This window comes from Pseudophryne corroboree, chromosome 3 (genome assembly GCF_028390025.1).
Source record: "Pseudophryne corroboree isolate aPseCor3 chromosome 3, aPseCor3.hap2, whole genome shotgun sequence".
Lineage (NCBI taxonomy): Eukaryota > Metazoa > Chordata > Amphibia > Anura > Myobatrachidae > Pseudophryne > Pseudophryne corroboree.
In genome coordinates this window covers 464155083-464168214 of record NC_086446.1, presented here as the reverse complement: position 1 = coordinate 464168214, position 13132 = coordinate 464155083, and the positions used below count along the sequence as shown (strand labels likewise).

Here is a 13132-nt window from a genome sequence, read left to right as displayed (position 1 = left end):
GCAGAAATTACTGCTCCAGGTCCTACATGCTGAGCGGAAGATAGAACACCCCCTACCACCCACGGGACATCAAAGCTGCCGCTGATAGCACCCCCCACCCCTACCGCTGGAGGATGGGTAGGGGGCCCAATGCATTGCTGTGCCCAGGGGCCTACACTGCCGTTAAGACGGCCCTGCTTAGGAGAGATAGAAACAGTGGACCTGCTGTCTACGTTTAGGCAGGTGGATTTCGATACTGGATGACAGAAGATTAGCAAAACAAAATTTGTTTTTCATAGAGAAGTACTGTCTACAAGTGGGTGTAACAGAGTCTACCGATCTGCTTGTGATATTACTGCTTGTGGACAAGCCCGATAGACGGGCGAAACAAGTTTTCCTACAGGACCCTATTCATCGGTAAACCACTCTGGGAGCCCCAGTGACACTGGTACACCAAAAGATCAGGATAATATGGTATAAACCCATCATTATGCATTGTGTGGGCACATTGCTCCTTTATGTGCTGGATAGCATAGATCCATGGAATAGGATTGCATTTATAACTAAGCCATCTGCAACACTACCTGTGTACACTCACAATCCAATCTATAGAGGTAGACCGTCCACGGGGCGGCATCCTGCACATATCACATCCTTGCCTGTCAATAAGCAGATTTCCCTTTGTTTTCATTACAAACAGCAGGTTGAATCCCTTAGTGTGCATGATCAAGAGTTATTGATAACCCACATTCTATTTGTACTACAGTAACCCAGTAGATCACCTTGCATTAACTATTTAGTACCCATAAGCCGATCACTGGTGCATAATTTAACTGAATCTGGATGCAAAACTGATCTTTGGGCTAACTGTGGGCATTCCTTATTACTAAAATATACACAAGGAGGATATCAGCTGTCTATGCACTGCACCATTGACCCATAAGGGGAACTCAAACAAATCACATACTGTAATATCACAAGCAGATCAGTAGACTCTGCTACACCGTACATGTAGCGTGCAAAAGCTCAACACTTCTCTCTACAAAAAAAAAAATTTGTTTTGCTAATCTTCTGTCATCCAATATTGTTCTCTTTATAAATTGTATTCTCCCATTTATAATCTATTTGCTGATTTTCTTTCCTTCCTTATCTTCACTTATTCTATGGACTCTCATCTATGATCCAGGTGGTGAAACATGATACCGTATAGGCATTTATCGAAATCTGTCTGCCTAATGTAGACAGCAGATCCACTGTTTCTATCTCTCCTAAGGCTTCATTCCCAGCCTCAATCTATTTTCTTATTTAGGTGCACTCTCATTGGTGTTCAGATTACCAAGTCCTTTCTCTCTACTACCTTACCTCACCGCTCATGCCTGATCTTGTCTGATCTTGGAAGCTAAACAGTGTTGGGCTGGGTTAGTACTTGGAAGGGAGACCTCTAAGGAATACCAAGTGTTGTAGAGACTCATGGCTAAATATTGCTGTGGGATTCGAACATAAAACTAACAGCAGAATTACCACTTACCTTCCTTCACTCTATTCTTATTGGTGAATCTCAGCCATTTAGTATCACAAATTTGTCTGTAAAATCCAGCTGCACGGCTACCAAGACAGTACCATTCAATATTGATGTGTAGGCATCCCAAGGTATTGATTAACCACTAGGGTCTCATTAATACAGAATTTTCTGTACTGGTCAGGGTGTAATAGATGTAGTACTTCTTGTGTCTACATCCATACATACCACTCTACATATAGATTGACCAGAACATACCCTCATTTTTTAATCAATTCTTAATTTGTTTCGTATTTAATGTTTCAAATTTGTCTTTTGTCTGTTGGATACAAATTTATCTTAATGATAGAATAATAAAAGTTATATTTTGTCCTTTCTTCAATTATCTCATGGTATTTACCAATTAAATAAGAGTGTACCCACATAAGAGAGTCTTCTTTTTGTCTGCTCTTTGGTCTACATGCTAGAGTCTACACGCTGACAGGAAGGAAGGGGCCTGAAACAGAGACTGCACACGGGCCCTCTCCACTCTTAAACTGCCCCTGGTATGAAGGAGTACTGTAAAGCTGTTTCAGTCTTCGGATCATATAGGGGTCTTACAACACGACTTAAACTTTCTTAATCATGTTCAAAATACACAGGTATATTAATCCATGTGCCTCGCTAGTAAATACTATAAAAATGGATTGGAGCTACTCTTTCCAGTAGCATACTGAATCATGGGTAACATATATCTATATAGAGATAGAGAAACAAAAGGATCCTTTACAGACAAATCCATTAAATTTGAATATGGTCACAGATGGAAGATTTCTCCCATCAGATGTTTGTACCGAGTTACCTGAGTTACTGCATCACTACGGTACTGTATATTAACAGAGTAAAATAATTCAAATGAATGAGTAAAAGAGACTGATCATTATTCTGAAGTAGATATCCAGTCTTCACTTCATCTAGATTTCCTCAACGTTTGATTAGGTGCATAATTCCCCAGACTTCTTCAGTGAGCTAGTAAAGAAATTAGAATCTCATTATTTTATGGTCTTGTCTAAAATACCACAAAAAAAATCCTTGTGATCACCAAATCTATATATTTTGTTTTCTAAGCTCTATTTCTAGAAATGTCAAAATAAAATTTAAGGACGTATAATTGATATATGGGGGTCAACACATTTTTTTTCTCTACTTAAACATTTTATAGCTGCTAAATATATAACATACCTCAAATAGATTTATAAAATATAATACCACAGATTATTACCTCTATCTATCTCTCTCTCTCTCTCTCTCTCTCTATATATATATATATATATATATATATTCTCCTGTCATATATAAGAAAGATGTGGCAAATAAAAGGAAAGCAGAGTTCTTGCGGTGAGGTGCACATTAAGCCTGCAGTACATTATTATTATTATTATTATTATTATTCTTTAAATGAAGCAATTCATTTAGGTATTTGTTAGTGTTATAAAAGAACAACTATTAGGTGAATTAAGGTCAGTTCTGTGGAAATTTAAAACATAAAGTATTTTATTAGCTACAGCAGGGGTGGGGAACCTCCGGCCCGCGGGCCGTATACGGCCCGTGAAGCCATTTGGTCCGGCCCACCAGCTTGTGTCAGTGAGACACGCTGCCGCTCAGTCCAGCGGCAGCGTGTCTCAGCTGTCAGAACAGATAGGAGAGCGCGGCTGTCGGGTTGGAGCGGCGGCGTGTAGTAATTCAAACCAGCCGCCGGTCCGTGAGCCAATCAGAGCTCGCGGACCAGCAGCCAATCAGGAGCCGCGGCTGCCGGTCCGCGAGCTCTGATTGGCTCTCGAACTGGCGGCTGGTTTGAAGTACTACACGCCGCCGCTCCCACCCGACAGCCGCGCTCTCCTCCGTGTCCCGCCGAAAGGAGCACGGTAAGCAGCACGGAGGGGAGAGGGGAGGGGGGAGGGCATCTGTATACCTGGCACTGTGGAGACATTTGTATACCTGGCACTGTGGGGGCATCTGTATAACTGGCACTGTGAGGGGCATCTGTATACCTGGCACTGTGGGGGCATCTGTATATCTGGCACTGTGGGGGCATCTGTATACCTGGCACTGTGGGGGCATCTGTATACCTGGCACTGTGGGGATATCTGTATACCTGGCACTGTGAGGGGCATTTGTATACCTGGCACTGTGGGGGCATCTGTATACCTGGCACTGTGGGGGGCATTTGTATACCTGGCACTGTGGGGGGCATCTGTATACCTGGCACTGTGGGGGCATCTGTATAACTGGCACTGTGAGGGGCATTTGTATACCTGGCACTGTGGGGGCATCTGTATACCTGGCACTGTAAGGACATCTGTATACCTGGCACTGTGGGGGCATCTGTATACCTGCCACTGTGTGTCATGACTGAGGTTTTGTGAACCCGGTGTTAGTGAAGTCTGTGCGGGCGACTGGAGAATTATATGAATACTACCACTGACCTGGTTTGGGAGTGTTGTGGACTCGGGGTTTCTTCTGGTGACTGGGAAGAGGAACCGCAGCAGAGATGGCTGAATCTAGGTTCTCCTCATGCAGGATTAGGTCGGCAGACAGGAGGCACGTGTGGACGCTGAAGGTCTCCTGAAAGACAGAACTGGAAAGGCGCTGATGAATCAGTGAAGAATACCAGGTACAACTGCACTAAAGTGCACCGGATGCTTGGAGACACTGAGGCGCTTGGAGGACACTGAGGTGCTTGGAGGACACTGGGGTGCGTAGAGACACTGGGGTGCGTAGAGACACTGGGGTGCGTAGAGACACGGAGATGCTGGAAGCACGGAGATGCTGGAGGCACGGAGGTGCTGGAGGCACGAGGTGCTGAGACACGGAGGTACTGAGGCACGGAGGTACTGAGGCACGGAGGTACTGAGACACGAGGTGCTGGAAGCACGGAGGCGCTGAGGCACGGAGGTACTGGAGGTACGAGGTGCTGAGACACGAGGTGCTGGAAGCACGGAGGCGTTGAGGCATGGAGGTACTGGAGGCACGGAGGTACTGAGGCACGGAGGTACTGAGACACGGAGATGCTGGAAGCACGGAGATGCTGGAGGCACGAGGTGCTGAGGCACGGAGGTGCTGGGAGGCTCGGAGGTACTGAGGCACGGAGGTGCTGAGGCACGGAGGTGCTGAGGCACTGAGGTACCAAGGCACGGAGATACTGAGGCACGGAGGTGCTGAGGCACTGAGATGCTGAGGCACTGAGGCACGGAGATGCTGAGGCACAGAGATGCTGAGGCACGGAGATGCTGCAGGGATACGGGAACTCTGGAGATCACAACTACAACAGCAGTAAAGATGAACCACGGCAGCTGTGGTTTTCAGTTGAGACTATGGAATATAATACTGTGCCTTTAAGATGAACCACTGCAGCTGTGCCTTTACTTTGAGACTCGTGGAAATAGTGATCATCAGTGGCAACACAAAAGTAAACCAAACAGGGTAACAAGGAACAGAGTTTTCTCAGGAACTAGAGTATAAAGGTTACCTTTAGGGAGCTCAGCTTGAAGACTCACACATAGCTGTGAGTGTGACACAAGGAACTGGCCCAGTTTCTAACTCAGCCTCCAAACTTATACTTCCTGGTTCTTGGTGATTGGTGAGCAGGATTAGGTGATGCAGAGAGTCTCAGGCTGGCAGAGGATTGGACAACTCTGGATCAGGTGAACAGTCACTGTCATGTGACTACTCCAGACTAGGCTGTGATGTAGAATGAGGCCTAGCAGGCCGAGAGAACACTGAAGCCTGAACTTCATATTACTGAATTCAGCCTCACACAGGAGATCACCACAGGTGGAGCTAATTAACTATTACCTTTCAGGCAGAGAACTCAGGAAAACTCATAGTGCTGACAAGCTGTTTAACTCAGTGAGTAAAAAGACACAGGATCCGGAACAGATGGCAGGGGTAAGTCACCAAATATGAAACCTACAGTCAGGATTGTGACAGTATCCCCCTCTTCAAGGGTGGACTCCGGACACCCATCTTGAATCTTAGAGGAACTTGAGAATTCATACGGAAGAATTTAGGACCTTCGTTGATGCCTCTTCTTCTTACGGGAACATTTGGTTTTGACCAGGGAGAGTGGAATCAATGGAAACATAACCAACACTTAAATCAACAGGCTGTTGTCTTTGTACTGTTTTCCAATTCTTGGCATTCCTAAAATTCCTAATGTTTTGGTTCATCAAGGCATTATCTAGCTCAGAAAGCGATGGGTCAGAAAACAGAGCATTGGCTGAATGTTCTGAAGACTGAGTGGAGGATGAAATTGGACTCAAGGAAACAGATGCCACTGAAACAACATTAGACTGAGGTACCCATTCAGACATTAGGTCAATAGCCTTGGTATTTTTCTTGACTTTAGATGCTACAGCAGAATTATCCCGACATCGAGGAGAAGAGGTATTAGAATTCCCCGCAGAAGCTGTGGACTCAGTGCTAGAAGACAAGGAAACAGAAACAGAGACAGACTGAAGTCTAATTTTAGAACTAGATGGTGGAAGTCCTTTACTGGGACCAACTGACAAAAGTTCTTTACTCGGACCAATGCTTGGAATCTGTTTGAGTCCAGATGAGCTTGAACAGACTGAAACTGGAGAAATCTTTGGCTGGACGAGTAGGACTGGATTGGATCCGAGGATACTTGAATTGGCAGGGGCAAAAGGAGACTGACCAGGCTGGTCCTGGAGTATTGCTGGACCAGCTGAAACTGGGACGGGCTGTCCAGGCTGGGCCTGGAGTATTGCTGGACCGGCTGGAACCGGGACGGACTGACCAGGCTGGACCTGGAGTATTGCTGGACCGGCTGGAACCGGGACGAACTGACCAGGCAGAGCCTGGAGTATTGCTGGACCGGCTGGAACCGGGACGGACTGACCAGGCTGGACCTGGAGTAATGCTGGACCGGCTGGAACCGGGACGAACTGACCAGGCAGAGCCTGGAGTATTGCTTGACCGGCTGGAACCGGGACTGACTGACCAGGCTGGGCCTGGAGTATTACTGGACCGGCTGGAACCGGGACGGACTGACCAGGCAGGGCCTGGAGTATCGCTGGACCGGATAGAACCGGGACGGACTTACCAGGCAGGGCCTGGAGTATAGCTGGACCGGCAGGAGCCCCCTCATCACGGGGCTGGGCTGAGGCAAGAACCCCCTCTTCACGGGGCTGGGCTGAAGCAAGAGTCCCCTCTTCACGGGGCTGGGCTGAAGCAAGAGCCCCCTCTTCATGGGGCTGGGCAGCACTCTGTAGACTCTCTGGCTGGGCAGCACTCTGTAGACTCTCTGGCTGGGCAGCACTCTGTAGACTCTCTGGCTGGGCAGCACTCTGTAGACTCTCTGGCTGGGCAGCACTCTGTAGACTCTCTGGCTGGGCAGCACTCTGTAGACTCACTGGCTGGGCAGCACTCTGTAGACTCACTGGCTGGGCAGCACTCTGTAGACTCACTGGCTGGGCAGCACTCTGTAGACTCACTGGCTGGGCAGCACTCTGTAGACTCACTGGCTGGGCAGCACTCTGTAGACTCACTGGCTGGGCAGCACTCTGTAGTCTCACTGGCTGGGCAGCACTCTGTAGTCTCACTGGCTGGGCAGCACTCTGTAGTCTCACTGGCTGGGCAGCACTCTGTAGTCTCACTGGCTGGGCAGCACTCTGTAGTCTCACTGGCTGGGCAGCACTCTGTAGTCTCACTGGCTGGGCAGCACTCTGTAGTCTCACTGGCTGGGCAGCGCTCTGTAGTCTCACTGGCTGGGCAGCGCTCTGTAGTCTCTCTGGCTGGGCAGCGCTCTGAAGACTCTCGGGGGCTGGACCCTCTGAACCCCTCACTGGGGCTGAAGGCACGGACGCCCCTCCTTGGGCTGAAGACACGGACGCCCCTCCTTGGGCTGAAGACATGGAAGTCCCTCCTTGGGCTGAAGACACGGAAGCCCCTCCTTGGGCTGAAGACACAGAAGCCCCTCCTTGGGCTGAAGACACGGAAGCCCCTCCTTGGGCTGAAGACACGGAAGCCCCTCCTTGGGCTGAAGACACGGATGCCCCTCCTTGGGCTGAAGACACGGATGCCCCTCCTTGGGCTGAAGACACGGACTCCTCTGTGACTCTAAATGGCTTGAATATTCTTCTCTGGACACCCAACTTGGGATAAGGTCTTTTAATCACCGGACCCCAGTCATAAATTTGAGTCTCTTTCAGAGTAGCCATCTTGATACCCCTGTCAGCAGTAGCAGGATCGGCTACTGTGGATGACTTGTAGACATGAGCACTGTGAAACTGAGATTTGTCACCATTCCCTGGCTTACGAAGAATGCAATCTTTAACAAAATGACCGGAATTTCCACAGTAAAGACAGAGGTGTAGCTCCCTACGCCGCTGGCGTTCAGCTTCAGAGAGTTTGGGCCGTGGATAGCTCTGATGAACAACTTTTCCTTGCACAGAGGAAGAGACTCTATTAACTGGATGGGACAAAACAGGATCAACAACGTTGGTAGTATTTCTGAAGAGATCAGGCATCACAGAAAGAATACTAGACAAAAGTTCTTGTAACTGTAATAACATCTGGAAGAAAATCTGCAGTTGGTCAGGAGTCTTAGTGCAGAAGGTCAGAGAATCTCTGGTGAAAGAATTCCACTGCAGACACTGTGCTAATTGATGCTGAGTCGACTCCAAACCCTCCAAGCGTCCTGCAATATTGCTTAGGCGGTCCTGCGTCAGACAAACACTTTCGGCCGGGTCCATGTGGCCAGTTCCTACTGTCATGAATGAGGTTTTGTGAACCCGGTGTTAGTGAAGTCTGTGCGGGCGACTGGAGAATTATATGAATACTACCACTGACCTGGTTTGGGAGTGTTGTGGACTCGGGGTTTCTTCCGGTGACTGGGAAGAGGAACCGCAGCAGAGATGGCTGAATCTAGGTTCTCCTCATGCAGGATTAGGTCGGCAGACAGGAGGCACGTGTGGACGCTGAAGGTCTCCTGAAAGACAGAACTGGAAAGGCGCTGATGAATCAGTGAAGAATACCAGGTACAACTGCACTAAAGTGCACCGGATGCTTGGAGACACTGAGGCGCTTGGAGGACACTGAGGTGCTTGGAGGACACTCGGGTGCGTAGAGACACTGGGGTGCGTAGAGACACTGGGGTGCGTAGAGACACGGAGATGTTGGAAGCACGGAGATGCTGGAGGCACGGAGGTGCTGGAGGCACGAGGTGCTGAGACACGGAGGTACTGAGGCACGGAGGTGCCGAAAGCACGGAGGTACTGAGGCACGGAGGTACTGAGACACGAGGTGCTGGAAGCACGGAGGCGCTGAGGCACGGAGGCACGAGGTGCTGAGACACGAGGTGCTGGAAGCACGGAGGCGCTGAGGCACGGAGGTACTGGAGGCATGAGGTGCTGAAACACGGAGATGCTGGAAGCACGGAGATGCTGGAGGCACGAGGTGCTGAGGCACGGAGGTGCTGGGAGGCACGGAGGTACTGAGGCACGGAGGTACCGAGGCACGGAGGTGCTGAGGCACTGAGATGCTGAGGCACTGAGGCACGGAGATGCTGAGGCACAGAGATGCTGAGGCACAGAGATGCTGCAGGGATACGGGAACTCTGGAGATCACAACTACAACAGCAGTAAAGATGAACCACGGCAGCTGTGGTTTTCAGTTGAGACTATGGAATATAATACTGTGCCTTTAAGATGAACCACTGCAGCTGTGCCTTTACTTTGAGACTCGTGGAAATAGTGATCATCAGTGGCAACACAAAAGTAAACCAAACAGGGTAACAAGGAACAGAGTTTTCTCAGGAACTAGAGTATAAAGGTTACCTTTAGGGAGCTCAGCTTGAAGACTCACACATAGCTGTGAGTGTGACACAAGGAACTGGCCCAGTTTCTAACTCAGCCTCCAAACTTATACTTCCTGGTTCTTGGTGATTGGTGAGCAGGATTAGGTGATGCAGAGAGTCTCAGGCTGGCAGAGGATTGGACAACTCTGGATCAGGTGAACAGTCACTGTCATGTGACTACTCCAGACTAGGCTGTGATGTAGAATGAGGCCTAGCAGGCCGAGAGAACACTGAAGCCTGAACTTCATATTACTGAATTCAGCCTCACACAGGAGATCACCACAGGTGGAGCTAATTAACTATTACCTTTCAGGCAGAGAACTCAGGAAAACTCATAGTGCTGACAAGCTGTTTAACTCAGTGAGTAAAAAGACACAGGATCCGGGACAGATGGCAGGGGTAAGTCACCAAATATGAAACCTACAGTCAGGATTGTGACACTGTGGGGGCAATTGTGGATCTGGCACCGCACTATTGGGGGCATATGTGTATCATGTCCCATTTTAACTGGCCACACACAGTACCTCTAAGGGGCAGACCTACTGGGGGGCAGGGTCATTTTTTAAGTTGAGAATTTTTGTATGGCCCCCGAAGGATTTTATAAATATCCAAATGTCCCTCGGTAGAAAAAAGGTTCCCCACCCCTGAGCTACAGTATACATTACAATTCTATTCACAATTATTAAATGGTACTTAAAGACTTAACGTACATGGTCAGATCACATGTGACCGCATCGCCCCACTGTGTCCCCCATTTTTTGAGGAGGAGATCCGTTAATGTGCAAAATATAATGTTTAAATATTGGGGGGAAAAAAGATTTTTTTCAACTATATTAAATGAAAAAAATAAAAAAAACAATGTTATGAATGGTTTTGAAGGGGAAAAAATCATCAGTTAAGTGGTTAAAAAGGTTAAAAAAAGAGTGAAAAGATACCTACTAAGGGGGTTATTCAACACGGATTACAGATTCTGCTAAAAAGCAGAATCTGCAATCCTTTCTTTCGTATGCTGGGGGCCGCCCATCACAGGGCAAAGCCGCCCAGCATGCAGAATGGCCAGCTTAGCAGCTGTGACTGCAATTTAATTGCGGTCACAGCAACCGTGGATGACCCCCTGGGTATGCAAGTGATCAGCAACCATTTTTCTAATTGGAGCGGCTGCGTGTTACGTCATTCAGGCACCCCTAAAACACTGCCGACCCGTTTTTCCCCACAGCACTCTGTTGCTGCCCCGCGAAAGCCTCTGCCTGTCAATCAGGCAAAGGCATTCTCAGCCAATGTGATCAAATCGCATTAGCTGGTTGCACACGTGCAAGACTGAACCTATGCGTGTACATTGGCACTGGGAACGGGGGTAACCTTAGTATGCAGCATTATATAAGCCTAATATACAGTGCATCCAGAAAGTATTCACAACGTTTCACTTTTTCCACATTTTGTTATGTTACAGCCTTATTCCAAAATGGAATAAATTCATTTGTTCCCTCAAAATTCTACAAACAATGCCCCATAATGACAATGTGAAAAAAGTTTTTTTTAGATCTTTGCAAATTTATTAAAAAAATATTGAAATCACATGTACATAAGTATTCACAGGCTTTGCTCAATACTTTTTGATGCACCTTTGGTAGCAATTACAGCCTTTAGTATTTTTCAATATGATGCCACAAGCTTGGCACACCTACCTTTGGGCAGTTTCGCCCATTCCTCTTTACAGCACCTCTCAAGCTCCATCAGGTTGGATGGTAAGCGTCGATGCACAGCCATTTTCAGCTCTCTCCAGAGATTTTCAATCGGATTCAAGTCTGGGCTCTGGCTAGGCAACTCAAGGACATTCACATAGTTGTCCTGAAGCCACTTCATTGATATCTGGCTGTGTGCTTAGGGTCGTTGTCCTGCTGAAAGATGAACCATCACCCCAGTCTGAGGTCAAGAGCATACATAAGTATTCACTGCCTTTGCCATGAAGCTCAAAATTTAGCTCAGGTTCATCCTGATTCCACTGATCATCCTTGAGATGCTTAATTGGAGTCCACCTGTGGAAAATTCAGTTGAAAGTATTGAGCAAAGGTGGTGTATACTTATGTACATGTGATTTCTTAGTTTTTTATTTTAATAAATTTGCAAAAATTGTGTGTCGAATTTTGAGGGGAAAAATTAATTTATTCCATTTTGGAATAAGGCTGTAACATAACAAAATGTGGAAAAAGTGAAGCGCTGTGAATACTTTCCGGATGCACTGTAACTCCCGTCTGTGAAGTTGGGAACCTATCTTATAAAGAACATTTTAGCAAAATAATTTAGAACAAAATATGAAAGAAATATGATAAAAGGAAAATAATAATTGTGGTATATATAAAAAAAGGAAACTGTGGTCAATTTTTAAACTCTTAATGTATAAACTGTTGCCACCTTCTGAGTATTATTGGGGATTTTATCCTCTTGTTATTAAAGTGTATAGGGCTTTTAGTCCATAACCACATGTTGTTGTGGCTTTGCTTATTATTTAAACTGTGGCAGGAGTCCAGTAGCAACATTGCAACAGATACAGTACTTGCCATTTGTAACAGTATCCTTTTTATTTAATATATACAATTTGTGTTTCACTTGTTGCTGTTGTTTGTAGTAATACCTCTACATTGTCAGGGGTCATCCTATTAGGTGCGAGTTTGTCTGAGAGATTTTGTATCATGAAACTCGCACAAACCAGAGACATGTGAGATCCAGGTAGAAATGCTAGATTGTCGCTGTGAAGTTGCTTGACTTTTCTACAAAAAGCAACATGTGAGAAGAGTATGAACAATGGGGAAACCATCCTGGACCAAAAAAATTAGCGTCTGAGATAGCAGGTCTTTCCAGCATTTTGGGGTATGGAAAAAATGGCCAAATTATGCTATTTAAACCACCACAATTGCAAGATAACTCATTGGGCAGGTGTACCATATGTTCCGCACTGTGTGCCAACATTTTTACTGCAGTATAAAGATTTTCCCTACCTTTTCACCAGCCAGCCCAAGGGGGTGCACACAAAAACATATGATCTTTCCCTGAAAAAGCTATGTGAATTTGAAATTGGATTGCAAATGCAGTATGAGCTTGCTGTGACAACTGCTTACAGGACCCAACATGTTCCTGACTGACCCATGGACATAACCAAGTTGAATTCCAATTTCCCAGCCTGAATTGTGTGACATTATATTTTTCGGTAAGAGGAGTGTGTAGAGGATGTTATAATGGTAAGGGACACTGTAATGTGGCACAATATGAACTGGAGGGCAGTGTAATATGTCATAATCTAATCTGCTCATTGTAATATGCAGGGCACTACACTATTATCTCAGTAGGGGAACAAAAAATGTATAGTTTTGAATTTTGGATAAGGGATACTCAACCTGTATAATGCTACATAAGGTAATAATCTTAATAAGAATGGGAGGCAGTTATGTGACTGGCGGTCAGGAGACCGCCGGTCACAATACCGACGCTTGAATCCCAACCCCTTATAGTCCTGACAGTCGGGATGCCAACTAACAGGAACTATTCCCACACGTGGGTGTCCATAATCTGTGGCGAGAGCAGCTAACCACCAAGCCCACAAGGGACTTGTTCTGCTCACACACACACCCCCTTCCCCCCCTGCTGGGCATCTGCAAGCCGGGGTTCCAGCGTCGGTATGCGTGACCGGCAGTCTTCTGACCGCCAGTCACGCATACCCAACCTATAAGAACTGTGGCACTTTAATGTGTGATATAAACAGTTTTCAGGCAAATAATTCC

The 13132-nt window shown here is 46.8% G+C and overlaps 1 pseudogene; it reads left to right on the top strand.

Moving 5' to 3' along the window:
* Positions 1-1327: 1327 nt before the first annotated feature.
* Positions 1328-1446, top strand: LOC134897688 (5S ribosomal RNA; annotated as a pseudogene).
* Positions 1447-13132: the final 11686 nt, after the last annotated feature.